Here is an 18,563-nt window from a genome sequence, read left to right as displayed (position 1 = left end):
TTGAAGATTGTACTGATTGTGCTGCAATATGTCGCATGACCATGGTCAGAACTGCAGACTGAGGTGTAATTTCTCCCATTCTCATTAAATCAATGGTGTATGCCTCTTGTAGCAGTGTGTGGATATACATGTGTTCATCACAGCAGCTTACCGCAAGCTCTCTTGACACAGAACAAAGCAAAGGCTTGCATGTGTTGCTCATCAAAAAAAAGACTCCCTTTTGATCCTTCATGACGCATTTGCCTAATCTCATTCTATGTAGAAATAAAACAACTCTTTGAATGTGTTATCTGGACATCTATTCAAAGAAAAAGCTTTGATATTTATGAGGATACCCTCATCAATATTCATGCTACTAAACTTATGCATGTTTCCTTTGTTTTGCTGCATTGCCTGTTTTTTTTTTTTTTAAGAGGCAAATAAATACTTCCTTAGTGGGTTTCTCTTTTTCTTTTCCCCCCAATCACTGCATGTTTAGTCTCAACAATGCTTTCTGTAACAGAAGTTGAAGTGGCTTGCGGGTGTTTTAGCACAAGATTGAAGTGAGAGGCTATTGAGCTTGTTTGACTGTTCGCTGGGCTGAGTGAGGGATCTGCCCCTAGACATTTGCACTATAGTATCCTGCTGACTTGCTTGCTTGCTCACACTGCCATAGAAACAGGGTTCCTGAGTGCAGTGGAGGCTCAGTCTGTTCAGGAGCAAGCAAGGGAGAGGATCAGGAGGAGAGAGTGAGAGGGGGGGAAAGAAAGAGACACAGAGAGAAAGAGAGAAACAGAGGGAGGGAGAAGTGAGAGAGAGGGAGAGAGTGAGGGATCAAGAGAGGAAAAGTGAGAGACACTGTCACTGGTGAGTACATAGCTGTCATAGCACATTGAATCAGTGGTTCAAATCTGATGCTTTGAGCGTCTTTTTTTTTTTTTTTTTTTTCTTCTTTGTTCGCTTTTAACGATTGATTTCTCTGGCTTGGTTTCACTGATGCTGAGGTGCTGTGAAACAGGTTGCAGGTTGTCACTTTGTTGGGGGATGTGAGAGCAGTGTTTTTGGCTCTCAGAGACAGATGAAGAACAGTAGCAGCTCTTTTATTTGTTAATCAGTCATTAATACTGTTGTAACCTTTCAATTGGTAATAATTGTCTAACAGTGCGTGTTTACTTTTGAATAATACATGCCGATACGAAACTACTCCTCTTTTTTTGGCAGCCTTCCTGACTATATCATACTCTTTTCAATCTTTTATGAAGCACCATGTTAATATTTGATCAGAGTGGATGTCTGCAGCTGTACTTTCCGTCTCTATCTTACACACCTCTGCCCATTATATTACTGTCTGAACCCTGCTGAAATTGGCGAGATATTGATTTGTCCTTTCCACAGCTGGTATCAGTTATTGAGCAACTGAACTAATGCTTTTTGTTCAATACTCCACCTGTACGGCAGAGGTGATGAGACTTACTCAGCTGCATAGCGTAAAATGTTAAGTCAGGTCACAGCTTTGTGTGTGTGTGTGTGTGTGTATGTGTGCGTGTTTTCTATTTGTGTCTCTGTCTGCTTCTGTTTGCACATGCTTATGTCACTTTTTTTTTTTTTCCTCTCCTCTTCGCTCTTGCTGGGTTTGATCAACGTGCATCATGACACTTTGATGAAGCGTTAGAGCTGCGGGGCTAATAGGGGAGAGAAACAGCAGGTTACCCTGTGCCTCACATCAGCATCAGTGTGAGGAAACTGTGTTATTATGATTATTGTCTGCCACGGTGACATTTAGGATTTAAAGTACTTCCAATTTGTGATAAAAAGCAAAGATTCCTGCCTTGAATGTATCTCGACTGGTTGCATGTATTGTTGAAAATATCTGCTTACAACCTGTTATGTCAATCTGAGCATTAATCCCGTCAGTGCTTATGTTTATCTCTGCGGTTCACTTGGATCCCCTGCCTCCCTTCACCTGTTCCTACAGTGCAGTTATATTTTTTCTCTCCCTCCAGCAGCAGCAGCTTTGGGAAAAGGCTGAATTAAACAAATCCAGCCAGCCTTATCAGTTTTCTGCTGGCTCCTGCCATGACTGGACCCTGGTGGCCCTTCCTGGCAGGCTGTGTTATTGTGTTTGCGTGTGTGTGTGTGTTTATGGTGGCTCTGCTGTGGGTGTGTGCAAATGTGCATGGTTGCAAATGGCTTGTTACCAAGTGCATGCATGCATGTGCGTGTGTGTGTGTGTGTGTGTGTAGTCAGTGGCGTTGACATGATTGTGTGTGATCAGGGTAGCCGCAGGGGTCGCTTGCTTTTCTTTGTGAGCGGATTCAGGGATGCTGGCATTTGTCTTCTTTCTGCTCTCCTGTGACATGTTTTATGACTTCTTGTTAAAATGTCACTCACTAAGGCTGGACTGTAAAATGTCCCTGTGCGGGAGCTTAGCGTGTGAACAATAGAACGCAGCGGTGTGATAAAACCTGGTAAAGCACACAGCTGTGAAGGCAAGGCTGCAGGATGGGTGAGATAATGCTGAGCTCTCTTCTGACAGCCCCCTTCTAGGTACAATTTGTTTCAGTACCATATAAAATTGGACTGAATTTTGACAGCCCAGTGGCCCGGATCAATACCTTGGCCGTCCGTGAGGGGAAACAATATTGCTCTTGTAAACAAGAGGATATGCTACACTGACAATGAGTGCACTTGTTTAGCGGAAGAACAAGCAGCTAATGGTAAACAAAGCACCTGAGAAAAGAGGAGAATCCTGTGTTTGAGGCGTTCAAACGTTGCATCTCTGAATCGTTTCAGACAGAAATAGCTGAAATGCAAATGGTTTAGCACCTAATATTCTCTGCAGCTTCTCAACTAATTACTGCTCCATAATTACACTTTCTATCTAAACACATAATTATGAAATCAAAGGCAGTCATGAGTGGTGGCGACCTTAAAGGGGCCATGTTATACTTCTTTTTCACAAGTTAACACGGTTCCCTGGAGCCTTAATAAAATGTATCTGACATGCTTTGGCCAAAATACCACAAGGATCAAGCACCAGAGCAGCCCTCTCATCCTGTTAAACAGCCCTCTTCAGAACGGTTGGTTTGAGCGCCTGTCCCGCCCACCTCACCCCCCCTCTTCTGCAGGGGTGTACTGGCTACCATGGCAACTGTTGAGTGTTACTCGAGCATTACTTGCACGAGTTTGACCGCGGGATCATTTGTGTTTATTGGTCCCAAACAGCCAGAGAGCAACGGCAGGCACTGACTAGTCCCCAAACCAGATCAGTGATGTTACTGAATCTCAGCCTGGATGAACCCACAATGAACCTAGATTTTGCCTAAACGTATCAAATTGATGCTGAAATAAATACATCATGATGCCGATTTGTAAAAAGTCTGAATTCATGCTTTGTCAGGTCTGTCCGCAAGGTGGCAAGCAAACAACTTTTAAAATGCTTGTCTTCTGAATGGAGTTCAGGGATATGCCAACGTTTTAGCTGCTCCATCCACGCTCAAATAATATCATCTAAAGGCCTAGATACAACCGCGACATTATTATTTATACACATAGATATCTACATACTGTGTAATTTTAAAATTAACTGAGCTCCAGCTAGGTTGAGAGGTGATTTTGAAGATAAATCCACTTAATCTCAAAAGTCCAAAACTCCTCCCGCTGGTAAACTGCTCAGGATCAGAGCAGAATCAGGTCTTTATTCCTTCAGAAGATGAGACAGCAGCTGCAGCAGCACTGCAGGACTCTCCGTCTCTCTCCTCCAGAGTTGGCCGGTGCTCAGCAGTCGTCTGTCAGCAAGTGGCGTCCCTGTCCGCCAGTCCAGCCCCGCGATACACACAAATTTTTCGCCCTTAGCTTAGCTTATTTAGCCGGGTCCCAGCCGGCGCATGCGAGAAAAAACAGCGGACCTCAGGAAATTTAGTGGGTGGAGACTCAGATAGAGGCATGGATGGGAGGTGGTATAATTTCAACTAAGCCCCAAGTGATGTAAGAGGGGGCATCAAATCTGAATGGCTTGTTGAATCACAAGAATACAGAGCAAGCCAGCCCACACCAAACTGACTGGTTTGTCTTATTTCACAGTTTGTGAGTTAGTAGGCACATCAGAGACCCAAATATATACGCACAAGCAAGTGAGTTTTTCATAATATGGCCCCTTTAAAAGCCTTGATTAAATTAAAGCTCAGGCATCGCTTCTTACTATAACCTGCATGTTTTAGCTATAAAGACTTCATCACAACCTGATGTTGTTGTTTTGTTGAACACTGTGATCTCTACCCAAACACCACCAGCAGAAGATAATACCAAAACACCCCGAGGGTGCTCTTTCACTCTGTTTTTGTCCGGTAAACAGAAGGATATAAATTTAGGTGACTTCCAACGGGCAACCCAAAAAGTCAATAAGGACAGTTTCTGTGTTGGAGGTTGCATCCCAGAATATTTTTACAGGGGAGGAAAGTGCTTTCAGAAGGTTTTGTGGTGGAGGTGGTGAACTGAATATAGAAAGTGGCCTCACAGAAAATATAAGAAACTTTATCAATCATTTATTAATTCATTGCTTCTCTGTATCTGTAGAGCAGTAGTTGGAGTTGTTTTAAACAATAATATACTTTACACCATTCAGAGCTTCGGAGTTGCATGTGCGTTGCACAATGAAATAATCATTCATCTGATGGATTAAGTGAACGTAGCTGTAGAGAAGAGAAATGAGTCTGCTGAACCCTCGCAGCTGAATTGTCTTGCTTGAGCAGTGCTGAGGTTCAGTTTATAGCGATAATGCTGCCTTTGCGATAAAACGCTGGGTGCTCTTCATTTTTCTTATTATCAGTTGAGCTATAATGCATCATGAGGCCACTGGCGTCTGACCATGCGGGTCCCAAATGTCAGGACTCGGTTGATTCAACAGAGTCAAAGTGATGGATGCATCATTTCTTCATGCTGACTTGTTGTTTGCTGCCATCATTCAGGGCCCAAGGCCAAAGGTCAGGTCAAACCAAGGTCCTGACCCCCCCAAAGAAATCTGATGTGGTGGCATTTTTTACAGTATGAGGGGCTTACAGGGCATGATTTGATATTTAATTGAAGAAGAAACTTGGAATTGATGTGAGAAATTCATTATTCACGTTCCTGCCTAGAGTTAGATGAAAAGATCAATATCACTCTCATGTCTGTATGACATGAAGCTGGAGAGAGTAGCTGCATAGCTTAGCTTAATTTAGTTTAATGTAAGCACTGCAGACAGCTTGCCTGGCTAATCTAAACATACAGTATAACATGTTAATTAATAAGCTTTAGAGGCACTGGTAAGCAGATTTTTTGCATAATTTGGACAGAGCCAAGTTAGCAGTTTCCCCGTTTCCAGTCTTTAAGCTAAGCTAAGCTAACCAGCTGCAGTCTTCAGCTTCATATTTAACTGTACAGACATGAGAGTTCATGCTATCAATCTTCTCTTCAAACTCTCGGCAGGAAAGTGGAGAAGTGTATTCCCCATAATGTTCTTGTTACAGGTTACCTCAGTGATATTGGTCTGAATAAATTTCTTAGATCTATCCCAAGTTTCCTGGAAAAGTTCTATATTTTAGAAAATTTGTTTACTCTCTTTCTTGCTGAGAGTTAGATGAGAAGATAGATACAGTATCACTGTCATGTCTGTACGTTAAATATGAAGCCACTAGTAGCAGCTAACTTAGTTAACAAAGACTGGAGGCAGGGGAAACAGCTAGCCTATTAGCTTGCTAGACTGTTTCTGGGCTGGGACCAGTAACTTCCAAGAGTCTCTGCTTGTACAAATTATCTGCAAATTGTCATTTTTTACACGTTGGCGTTGGTACAAACTAAGCAAACAAGATATTGCATGTTAATTTCTGAGCTTTAGAGGTAATGTTTACAGTATTTACGCTAAGTTAAGCTAACCAGCTGCTGGCTGTAGCTTCATATTGACTGTATACACATGAAAGTAATATCAATGGTTTAACTCTCAGCAAGAAAGCAAATAAGCATGTTTCCCAAAACATCCAAATAAAAATACTACTTCTACTACCAAAAACAACATTAATAATGCATATTAATATTATGCAATGTATACATATTTATTGCCTGACTCTGTTATTTAAACAAACTGTATTAAATATCAATTGCCCCTACAGCCTCTGGTAAGCAATCTAACATTTTAATAGGCTCTTTAGATTGTGACAAAACATATTACCATTTCAATTATGTTTCTCCCACATATTATTCCTGATTCTAAACAGAGACATTAAGAAGCTATAATGTCTTCCCACTCCATCCACATCACTCACCTCCTCTCTGTGCACATGACAGGCTTGCCGGTAGTCATATTTATTCGTCATGATTTACAATGCAATATTTCAGGGCAATGGAGCATTTTAAGTGGAGCAAAAGCTTTCATCAAGCAATACCGGGCGCTTATAACTTGTGTGTGTAATGGATGTCGCACATCCATTTAAAATCCCTGGTGATGAAAATACTGGGACTGAAAATGAGCTTAAGCTATTTTCACAGGGCCAGCTTGCAGCACTGCTAGTTTTATTGTGATACCTCTTGAAATTAAAACATCCATATAGTGGCACGCAGGAAACATGGGCCAAATCGATAAAGGTTCTCCACCCGTGTAATGTCGTAAATTATCCGCCTTTATTATTTGATAACAACATGCAGTCCACCTGCTCTGCCAGTCTCATGAGTTCAGCTGCTATATGGATTTTCTTTTCCTCCAGATCTCATATAAAACAAATCATAAGACTTCATACTGGATATAATATTTATAGCTCTCTATGTGGTAAAAATTCATTAGCTACAGAATGATAGGGTGACTCTCTGAGACAAGGCTGTGCCGGATGATGGATCAGGCAGGATGCAGATGTACCACAGGTCAGACAGGTGGCTGGGGAATGGCATGTTATCACACTGACTTGGGCTCCTGAGGTGATCGAGGGCAAGGATGAGGTGACTCAAGTTCAGCTGTTGATGACACCAGAACTAAGGAACAAGATCTGTGCCTGTCACTGCTGTGATGGCCAAACTGAACCGAATGCCTGAAGCAAAGATGAGGCTGAACAGGTTGGGTGTAACCTGAATTATGCCCCATGTGTTTGTCTTGGAGTAAGTCCATATTGGACGATTCTGCACCTCATGATATACATCCAGTGTCAACATTACTGCCAATGCAGGAAGTAATGTGCCTTATATCAGTTTAGATCTTTGTTGTCCTATAAGCAGCCAGATAGGACTGACAAAAAGTAACCTAGAACCTGCCCAATCATTATAAAAGTAGCACAATTTTTACATAGATTAATCTTATTTCCCCTGGTCTTCTGTTTTATCAGTGCAATTAGGCGGTATAATTAATCATATGATTGCAGAGTTGGTCGTGTAAAGATTAAAACACTGTGCATTGACAATATAACTCCGTATCAATTAAATGTGGGTTTAATTACACTGAACGTCAGTCTTTGACTAATGTGAGGCGTCCATATTTGTTTGCTTTTCAGGCACTTCCATATTATTAAGTGCCAAGTCAGATTTATCAGAGGTTTCAAGGAAAAAAATCATAATTGCAACCTGGATGTTGACGTGAACACTATTTACACATCAGAAACTTGTAATTAAGATAGGTCTGATATGACAGGAACACAGCATCAGCCAACTGAACTCACAATGCAGTGTCAATCTCATTCTACTCAGATTATTGGAGGGACCAGTTTGTTGGAATATAGCCAGTAGAAACCAAACCAAAATGGTACAAAAAGTAGCAGCCTGCCCAAAACAATATTTACTCAACAGATTAAATAAGAAGTAGCCAAATCGGGTGGGAAACCTCCCAATCTGGCATTAAAACATAAACACAATAAAAACACAATCAGACAATTGAATATATTAAAAGTGCTGGTGCTATGCATGCAATTCAGAATAAAATAAATTATGTTAAAAGCAAGGAAATCAGCAATAAAGTTAGGAACCAAGAGGCAATTATAATGTGTTAGAATTAAGAGTACTTATGTCACATGGGTTAAATGAAAAATTGAACCTGTTGCACTTAATATTTGAGGGGAGAGTGTCAAATTCCTCAAAGAGAGGACAGTCTGGATTTAGCTTTCTGTGTGATTTGTCTGACAGAGAAGGCTGCTGCTCAACCGGTTATTTTACTCGTTGATTCCTGATGTAGGTTTGTATTTAACAGAGGCGGATTATAACACCCTGTTTGCACATAAGGACTCAAAGAAGCAGCTTTGTCTTGCCTCTCAGTAGCTGAAGCTTGTGGGTGTGTCAGTGTGAAACATGTTATTTACATACTCAGCTGTGGTTGGACAGTTATTTTCTGCTGTTGCCATTATCCTGGCACACAATGAAGTAGTTAAAAAGGACCAGTGTGTAAGATTTATTGGTATCTAGCGGTGAGGTTGCAGATTGCTACCAACTGAATAGCCCTCCCCTCACCCTCCTCTTCCAAATGTGTAGAAGAACCTACGGTGGCCGCAAAACATGCAAAAAACTCTCTAGAGCCAGTGTTTGGTTCTTCTGTTCTGGGCTACTGTAGAAACATGGCGGTGCAACTTGGCGGAGATATAAAGGGTTCATTCTGAGGTAACGAAAACACAACGTTTCTTATTTTCGTGGGATTATGCACTAATTAAAAACATACTTTTGAGTTTTATATTCCATTTCTGCCAAGTCCGTTCTGCTAGATGCCACTAATTTCTACACACTGCACCTTTAATTTCCAATTTAAAGTTATATAACATTGAATTGGGAGTCCATTAACTGTGACTATCAGCTTTTCCCACATTTATTTGAAATGCTTTCACACAGTTGCGCTGGGAGATAAAACTTGGTTTATACTCAATCAGAACTAATTTGTACAGCGTCTCTCCTGGAAGATGTTTATAATGTTGCACATGAAATAGTTAATAATAGAGCAAGAGAGACAAGTTCAAACCCGGGGGGCTCCTTTCTCACCTCTGCACAGCTGGCCAGTCACAGTGTGAAGTCAAGTCAGTTTAATACAGCCCAGTATCACAAATCACAAATGTGCCTCAGGGGGGCTTTACAGTCTCTACAGCAATACAACATCCTCTATCTTTAGACCCTTGATTTGGATAAGGAATCCGAACCTTTTAACTGGGGGAAAAAATAAAAGAAACCTCAGGAAGAGCATCAGGGATCCGTCTTCCTGGACGGATAATAGATGTGTGTACAGAAATTGGTGTGAATGTCAGACAATTGGTTTCGGAAAGTCAAAGAAATGGCCGTACGCGGTCGCCCCTAATCTGATGTCGGAATAGAGTTGGTTTCCGAAGCTATTCGACCGTTCGACGAGCAGTTCTGACGGAGTGTACTCGCCCCTTCACAGCTCAGCTGCTCACAGCTGTGCTCTGTTTCCCGAGGGAATCAAAACAACCCATGATTGGTCTTCGGGTTGTCACTCCCGCATGTCAGAAGAAATTTGTTTAAAATCGAATCTTTCTCAACTTCTTCAGGTTGTGTCGCCTGGAGAGTTTTGAGTCTTCAATCGTGCTTAGGCGCCAGGAAGTTATTTGGAGGTCACGCTCACATTTTTATTGTGAGTGGCAGCCTGCGGCGCCTCTAGCGTTTGAGTCTGTATGCGTTCAGGTGTGAAGGCTGGCGTGAATGATGGGCGTGTAGCATGTCTGATTTTCATGCAGGTAACTGGACCTCCAGTTACATTTCTATTAACGGTTATTCTTAACCACATCGTACTTGCAGATGTTATCAAAAGCGGCAACATTGACAGTACTGACATTCTTATCTGGTGTTGGTTTGTCTTGAGACAAAGAGTACATGTTGTTTAAAATGTCCTTTATATTATCTATCTTTATCTTTATATTGATGTGTAGATTGTTATAAAGGCTGAAAAAGCAGATTTTTCAGTCTGTACTTACTGTTTTTCAGTATTTATCATCTACAACATGATTTATGGAAGATGACAAAACATCTCTGTACACTTCACTAACTGCTGTTTAGAAGACAGTTTATGAATATGCAATATGATTTTTTTTTTTTTTTTTAACTCCCTGAGGATGGAGATGAAGATTTCCCACCAGTCACATAGCTGATGCTTTTTTTATTTTGGGTAAACAGGACAAATCTAATCTACAAATAAAGTCTGTGGCGTCTCAGTTGGATTGATTTTGACATGATGAGGGTGTTCATCACATAAAAGTCTTTCTTGGCACAGCTTGAAATACTCAGTCAGTACTTTATACTTCATGTGAATTTCAAGCATATTTCTAAGTAGAAGTGAAGATAACTTGATTAACCATACTTGTTTTACTCTTGTATTTACACATGTACAAGAATATTTGACAAAATTTGTATATCAGTAATAACTTAGTTAGTTTAAAGTTTTAAAATATCTGCTCTGTCTGAGGCAGAGTTTGATATATTAGTTTAGATGAAAAAGCATTTTTTGTGTCCAATGATGAAAATGATTCCCTCTAAAAAGGATGGGTGTGCTCATTTGAAAATATAAAATACATCAAAATGTTTTAAATTCTTTGTTTTACATATTTTAAATCTCATTTTTTATTCAGAAGATGTTGCAAAATATTGGTTTTACAGTGTAAAAACCCTGTTAAATTACATTTATTAGTAGAAATAAGACAAAACTTTGAGATACATTATTTAATTTGGTACTATAATGTATGTATATTTGTGGTTCGCCTCAGGAAAGTCCCACTGTAGTTTAAGTGTTAATGAGTAATAGATTGATTTGGCAGTATATCTCTCACTGGTTCACACAGACTGCAACAAAAATGCAAATGCGTTAACATCTCCCACTCAGAGTCTTCTTTCTATTTCTGAATGTTTATTTTCTCTTAAAACCAGGAGAGATGCAGGCCTGTGAAGCTTTGCAATCTATTTAAATATTTGCTCTCTGCACACGGCCCCCATGAGTAAAGGCAACCTGGTGTGCTGAAAGCTGTGCGACAGAGATAGGGGCTCCTGGTCAACAAGCAGGTTAATTGTCTGATAGGACCAGATGGTAATACTGGACTGAACTTCACAGTCACAGCCCGGTGGGACACTCCCCCCATGGCTTCTGATTGGCTGCAGAACACAGCAATCAAATGACATTTGACACCGAGGAGGTCAAAATGTATTGGCTTTTGGAATGAGTTTAATATTTTAAACTTTTCTGGATAGATGACAGCAGTTTTTTGAAACGTTTTGGAGGATTAGAAGATGAGACGAGAGGCCGCACTTTGATTAACTTCACACTTGTGGAGGAGATAACAGCTTTCTGAGAGTCTCTCCTGTGTGGATTATTGAGTGAGAGTGCTGGCACATTGTATGAACCCTGTAATGCACATTAGCAAACTCAAATCATTACGCAGTGAGACAGCGATAATATCAGCTTGAGAGGCTTTTTCGCATGATAAAAAAAAATTAATTTGAGTTGATTGATTTGAGTTGAGTTGATTTCAAGTTGATATCTTTAAACCTTCAGTGGGAATCAGTCAAAACAATAAGTCATCCAAATCAAAAGACATCGTTGGGTCCAGCTCTCCAGAATGACACATAGAAGCGTTTTTTGATGCCCATATTGGAAGTAATCAGCCGGACGACATAATTTGTGCCTTCTAAAACAAATCACTGTCAAAATATAAATATGTTTTATGATGTGAAAACACTGTGATTAAGGTCTGATGAGGTTTAGGCACAAAAAACACTGGATTGGGTTTAGAAAAAGATCGTTTGGGTTCAAATAAGTACTTCACTGAAGTTAGTGGACCTTCGTTGTCATGTTTTAAAAAAAACCCCCAAAAAAACAGTGTTGACTTGCGGTTGGAAACATGGAAACAAATAATCTCCCATCTGATATTTTCTACCCATCCAACCTCCTTCCTACCCAGACTTTGTCGCTCTATAATAACATCTGATAGGGACAGTCTTGTCAGAAAGATGATCATTAAATACAATTATGATGATTAAAGATCCCCTTCAGACATGTTTTTATAATAATACAGTATATAAAATCACTGGGCTTTGAATAATAATCTGTATTAGATACAATTATCCTGCGAAAAAATTAAATTACCTAGTCAAAAATTATTTAAATGGCATCCCCTTCTCTCTCTCCCTCCTGAATCTATAAATATGTAAATATTCTTCATTTCAGTTTTACTGCTGGACACAAGATGTCTCCTAGTTCACAGAGTCCACTCTCAGTGTTTGTGCACTGGAGGCTTCAAGTATCCACATCACACTTGTGTAAGTTGCATATTTGACCACGACTGACTCCAAACTAGTTGTGATGTCATAAATCATGCTTGTAGCTACACGTGTTAAACTGAGATTTAAAACGAGCTCAGAGAAACTTTCCCTCCTCAGCAGATGAATTTGAAAACAGCCTTCTAGTTTCAAACTCTGTACATACATCACGTACAGCTACACATGAAGTGACAATAAGCAAAACACATTTTTGAGTGGAGTGAGGCTTTAATGCTTATGGATGTCCTTAGTTAGGAATCATGAACTTTTAGTAAAGAAATGCAGATTAAAGACTGAAAATTGCACCAGAATGGCAAAGAGATCCATATGATAAGCTGTTTTTGTGCCATAAACTACAGAAAAGGAAACTTCCCTTTCAGTTCAGAGCACAAAATTATCTATATGGTTCTAACGATCTTGTCAGCGTTCTGGATTTTAACAAGGACGTGGATGGTTTTACACAGAAAAGTGTGAGGGGGGCTTCAATGATCTTAACCAGCGCTGCCCATTGATGATGTCGGAAACAGACGCAGATCATTTATCACTAATTTTGTGTAGTCTTACTGTAGTTAGTGTCATTACTGCTAGTAGCTGCTGAATCTCTCTAGAATTTATGTTAGCTAGCTGGAGACAACAGATGTATATTGGATCGATATTGTCATGTGGGAGTAGCAGGAATGGACCCAAACGCAGAGACCGACATGCAGAGATCGCAGGGTTGACGAAAAATCCTCTTCAGAACAGTCAGGACAGAACAAATGATCCAACAAGGACTGAACAGAAAACCAGGACTTCAAAAGTAACTGAACTGATGAGGAGATGAGGTGCAGGTGGGGACATGAGTGGAGAACAGACAGGAAGCCGATTGGCTGGGAAAACACAGGGAGCAGAGCAGGGCTGATGAAGCTAACACAGGTGGTGTGGGGAAGACGGAGAGCAGGGCAGGGCTAACGAGGGTAATGCAGGGCAGGTGAGAGGAGGAGCACATGAACACAGGAGGAGAACACCGGAGGGGTGAATTACGAAGCAAGTTCAACATACCCAGGCTTTCTTTGTGTGAGCTGGCTCGATAAACCCTAAACTTGCGATCAGAGATAAGTGGTATCACGACGGTGGATATGAACTCTCTTTGTTAACCCAGGCTTTCTGCCTCAGACTGCTATGCACGTCCCCATAAAAGGGGGCGTTTGGTGCATCACTTGACTCTTTTTCTGCACAAAATGGACAGATCGTGTGCCGCTAACTTCAGTCAGGAAGAACAGATCATTATAACGGAGAGATGTGAATAATATAAATACATTATCACAGCAAAAAGCAACGCTGTTGCTGCAAATAAGGCGAGAGAGGAATGCTGGCAGAAAATTGCTGATGTAAATTCGTTCATTAAAAAAACAAATTCATTAATTTATTAATTTCGTAAATAGTTTATATACTTATTTGACCACTCAATGCACTCTCTGTGCCTCCCACATCCAAAGCTCTTAAACTTTAAACTTGATGCAGCAGATTTAAACATTATACTCAAGAAGTGCTTTCAGGTCTGACTCTGTCCCATAATGAAGGATAAGTGGAAATCACTTTAGATTCTGGCCTAATCAAAGTGAAATTAATATTGTAGATTGAATATTATCTGAGATAAATACCAATAATTAATCTTTTCTTGTTCAAAGTATTTCTTCATTAGTTTTTTTGTTTGTTTTTTTGTTTTTTATTTGAAATACAATTTGATATATTGTAAGAAAATCCCATCCCGCAAGTAACCCTAAACTCTTGCACCATTACAAAATTACAATATGACATATCAAATCAATGGTATGTATGATAAAAGACGAATCAATTTTCTAATTGGTGTCTAATAGCTGCTATACCAGTAGTGTTAAATGGACTTTGCAGCAAATCAGGTAGTTAGTGAAAAGATGGTGCTTTTTATTGCCAAAACTTGGAACATAACCTGCTGCGGACCAGGTTAAGTTTGCAGTATGAGTTACCATGGTGATGTAGCCAGGTTAAAAGAGAGCCACCTTCATGACATTGAAAACCCTGGCATTATGCTCAACATACCTTGCTAACCCACTAATCTCGCTTCGTAGTAGCTACATCCCTAGGGAAACCAGAAAACCAAAAACACAATTCTCCAAACCACAACCCAGCACAAACCAGACCATCCCAGAACCACACAAACGTAAGCACACAACACTATAAACTAACTAATAACGCAGTCCTCTAAACCACCACCCAAATCATAACAAGCAAAACCATATGACCAGAAGGGCTGACAACACAAGTGAAACACAGAAAACCCAAAAGAACACAAAAAAGTCCAGAAAAACAAACAAAGTCCAGGCAGGATGTGACAGATACATGAAACTCAAAATGGATAATGTCTGGGACCATTTTAAACTTGAATTGAAGCAGCTTTTGAATGATTTGGTTGAGTTTGTGTCATTGTTTGTGTATTTTCTTGTTGAGTTTTGTGTATTTGTATAAAGGCTGATCTAGCGACGTGCAATGCAAACTACCTTAGGTTATAAATGTTGTGGATATGTGGCATCGGCCTAAACATTAAATAAATATATAAATACTTTTTGGAAAGTGTTAGAATGTTACAATTTCATTTGGCAGATGATTTTATCCAAAGGATCTAGTCAGGAGAGAACAACAAGAGTGAGTAAGAGGTGTTTGCGAAAGAGCCGGGTCTTTATCTTTTCCTCAATCAGAAACAAAGTTTTTAAATCAAAAACACTTACCAACCGACTGCTTTGACCCATGTTTTAGATCAACGCTTGTTCTGCTTGGCGCTTAGTTCGATCTCTTTTTACAGGCTTTTAGTGAACAATCCTTTTGGATTTTCACAACAAAGCAACAAATAGAGGGCGTGACCCGCGTCAACTGTCCCACTTATCGAAAATCAGAGAGTGAAACCAGGAAGTGCTCTGCCCCAACAAAGCCTAATCACAGCCTAAATCCAAATCACATTCAGAAACAAAGATTCAAAAACACTCGCTGACTGACTGCTATCCTCTATGTTCCAGATCAGAGTTTGTTCTATGCAACATATAAATTTACCATTTTTACCAAACTTGGTTTCCAGCAATTGTGGCAGTGAGTTTTCTGCCCTGGTCCTTCTCGATTGTTTGGACATCCTTTTATTGGACAGTCCTTTAAAAGCATAAAACACAGACATATTCAGCATGTACAACATAAAGTACAATGCAGCACATAATACATTTTTAATTAACAAAGGCGTTCATCCATAACACTCTTTGGAGCTGTTTCTACGTGCTGAAAATTGTACAAGCACTCTGAAGTATTTTACAGGTTTATTTCATATTTATAGTGATTATAAGGATGAGTAAAGCTGTTTGTTATTTTGCATTTCAGACACAACATCTATCCTTAGTTTACCTGCATCCCTCAGCTGTCTCTGAGATTTCGCCCATGACAGTCTGCTGGACGAAACAGCTCTGTCGCACATTCTGGCAAAACAGAGATAGTAAAGAAAACAACCAGCTCTCACAGAAAGCTCTAAAATATTTGAGCATATTTCCACTTGACAGTATATCTCAGCCTTGTAAGTTGGAACTGTCAACTCTACATGATTCAGCTGAGAAACAAGGGCAAATGGTTTAAGGTGGATATTGCATGTCCCAAAACTTTTCTGTGCCGTTGTATTTGATGTAGTACCCAATATACATTTTTTTTCTAAAGGCTATTGAGTTCACATAATGGAAAAACGTTATCTATTGTGTCTTTACAGGTTCTGTACCCTTTTATCTATTTGGCCAACAAAGCAGGGTGCACTGAGTTCACTCTGTAATGAAATACATTTAGTAAGCTGGAGGAAACATTATCCATTCCTGCAACTTTGAGTGTTTACTGACCATTTTAATCATTAATACCTGTTATGCTGCCTAATGCTAGACACAAATGAACCCAAATTAAAGCACTGGATAATGAGTAATAGGTTTCTAAATATTTTAAGTAAGGATAATTACCAAGACATCCTTTTGTTGCGCCCCAATTTAAAGAATTTCTCCATTAATACATCTTTCTTGGTGTGGAGTGAAAAGTGTGATGTTTTTCCTCCACAGCCTCAAAATCTTCACACCTCCCGGCTGATCTTCTGGGGTCTAAACTCCTCTTCGCATGTGGTGGAGGGGATATGGGGGATTATGGGATTTTCTGATTGCACTGAAAAAGACACCATGGGATACAGAAATCCAAAAATGGCTGAGGTACCCACATCAAGATTAGAGCGTATTATTTACCCCCCCCCTTAGGGAAAGAAGACAGGGAGGCCTCTACGCTGACAACCCCCTCTCGCTTGTGAGACAAGTGTGTTCGGAAAAACATTTTACAATTTAAGGAGATTGTAGAAAACTACAAAGCCTAAACAGTCATGGAAAGTCTCTGTACGTTTCCAATTTCATGGAATGTAATTGATTGTTGTCTAAAAATGTACTTTACCTTTTCCTGAACCAGTTTAATTTTCTCTGGAAATTGTAACCATTAACATCACATCAACTGCACATAAACCTCTTACACTTAATATTTAGGCTGAAATTACTTTTGAATCTCCTGCAATTTATTCAGTACAACCAATACACAACCCGAGTGCAAAAAAAAAGGAATATGTGGGTGAACTTGATACTCTTGACAATTTTTGAGAAGAAAGATATTAATTTGCCGGGTAAATTAAACAAAATCTGTCAGAAGGAATGAAAATCAATTCTCGTTTGCTAACCTACATTCACATATTTTTTTGCAGCTCTTCTCTTTTTTCCTGCGGAAATATCAGATGTCACAGCCATTTGTGACAGGCAGACAGTATGAGTAATTGTTGACTACGTGGCACAGACAGACAGAACCAGCACTCACCACCATCCTCAGACATTCGCCTTTAGGTAAATGAGGCCGGCAGCACGACACACAGCAGTCATTCGCACTTGCTTCATCACTGAGGATAGTTAGGGACTGTATGAAACTGGGATGAGGAGGGGTGGTGAATCTTATGTTTCCCTTAGTTATTAATATTTATTTTGCACCTTGTCTCAGAAAAAAACTGCAAAACCGTCCTCCAACAATTGGTTCAACTCATATCACCATTAATAACTAAAAGAGGCGAAGCACAAAGAATTTAAAGGATATAGTTGGTGATTTTCTATATTTTTCTTACTGTCAACAAATCTCATGAGCCAAGTATTGTGTGTGTATCTAAAACCTGATCTATCTTATTCCTCTGTGCTGTTGACCTCCGTTGTTGTCCAAAAACTATTAAAAACACATCAGTGAGCCTCATGGATGACATGTCCCTTCATCATGAAGACTTTGGGAATGTTAGTCCGTTAAAAACAGCTCCAGAGACTAATAACAGTGGTCACATTTTCAGTCTCAGGAGAGTAGTTCTGTGTAAGGCAGATGCCATTGAGCATGTGCAGGAATGCTTTGTTAGCTTGTTGTGCTACATATTGACTTTGTACTACATTGTAAATTTCTCAAAGAACTTGAAGAACTTATCTTAATGGCACAATAAACAAACTAACTAACAAATATTATTAGCAATTGCCAAACTTATGGAAAACATAGCAAAATGGTGAATATTCTCATCACTCTATTTTTTAAATTAAGAGCTGCTAAATAAAGTTACTGCTGCCACCGAATGAGTGAACTTTGCCGAATATAACATGCAAGCTGAATGATAATATGGACTAATGTTATATACATATTTAACATCCTTTTTTCATCACTGTGAAACTGGGAATTTAATCAATTATACTCATGAAGATCCAGTGTATTCTTTTTTGCTCATAATTGACATATTAAACTATAAACTATCAATTGATTGTGATGGGCAAACAGAGACGGGACTGTTGTATACTAATGGCCTAGTCACACACTAAAGGCCTCATTTATAACTATTTTGGTTCTTCTTCTTCTTCTTTTGGCTGTTCCCATTAGGGGTTGCCACAGTGGGTCATCCATTTCCATCTCTTCCTGTCCTCTTCATCTTCCTCTGCTGTTGCCCCACCCACCTGCATGTCTTCCCTCACCATCTCCAGCATCCCTCTCCCAATATAACCAGCATCTCTCCTCCGCATGTCCAAACCTTCAGAAAAAAAAAAAAAGGATTCTTCTTATTTCGATCGTTGCTGTTTTGCAGGATGTTGTAAATCTCACTGATGTTTTTTTGGCCAGCGTTCCTGGGGGGTTGAAGAAAGAGTTGGTCCGGTTATTTGAGGGTTGTACTGTACTGCTTTCAAAACATGCAGGAACTTTCAGATACAGCAAGCATCATAGTCCACGGAGACCTCTGCCTGATCTCATCCGTCAAC

The 18,563-nt window shown here is 39.8% G+C and overlaps 1 protein-coding gene across 1 annotated transcript in view; it reads left to right on the top strand.

Moving 5' to 3' along the window:
• The window catches only part of syt6a (synaptotagmin VIa), a 70,277-nt gene that overhangs the window by 28,800 nt on the left and 22,914 nt on the right, over positions 1-18,563 (top strand). The gene's annotated exons all lie outside the window — the stretch shown is intronic.

The sequence above is a fragment of the Thunnus maccoyii genome, chromosome 4 (assembly GCF_910596095.1).
Source record: "Thunnus maccoyii chromosome 4, fThuMac1.1, whole genome shotgun sequence".
In the NCBI taxonomy this organism is placed as follows: domain Eukaryota; kingdom Metazoa; phylum Chordata; class Actinopteri; order Scombriformes; family Scombridae; genus Thunnus; species Thunnus maccoyii.
The sequence above is the reverse complement of the archived record's forward strand: the minus strand, read 5'-3'. Positions and strand labels throughout refer to the sequence as shown.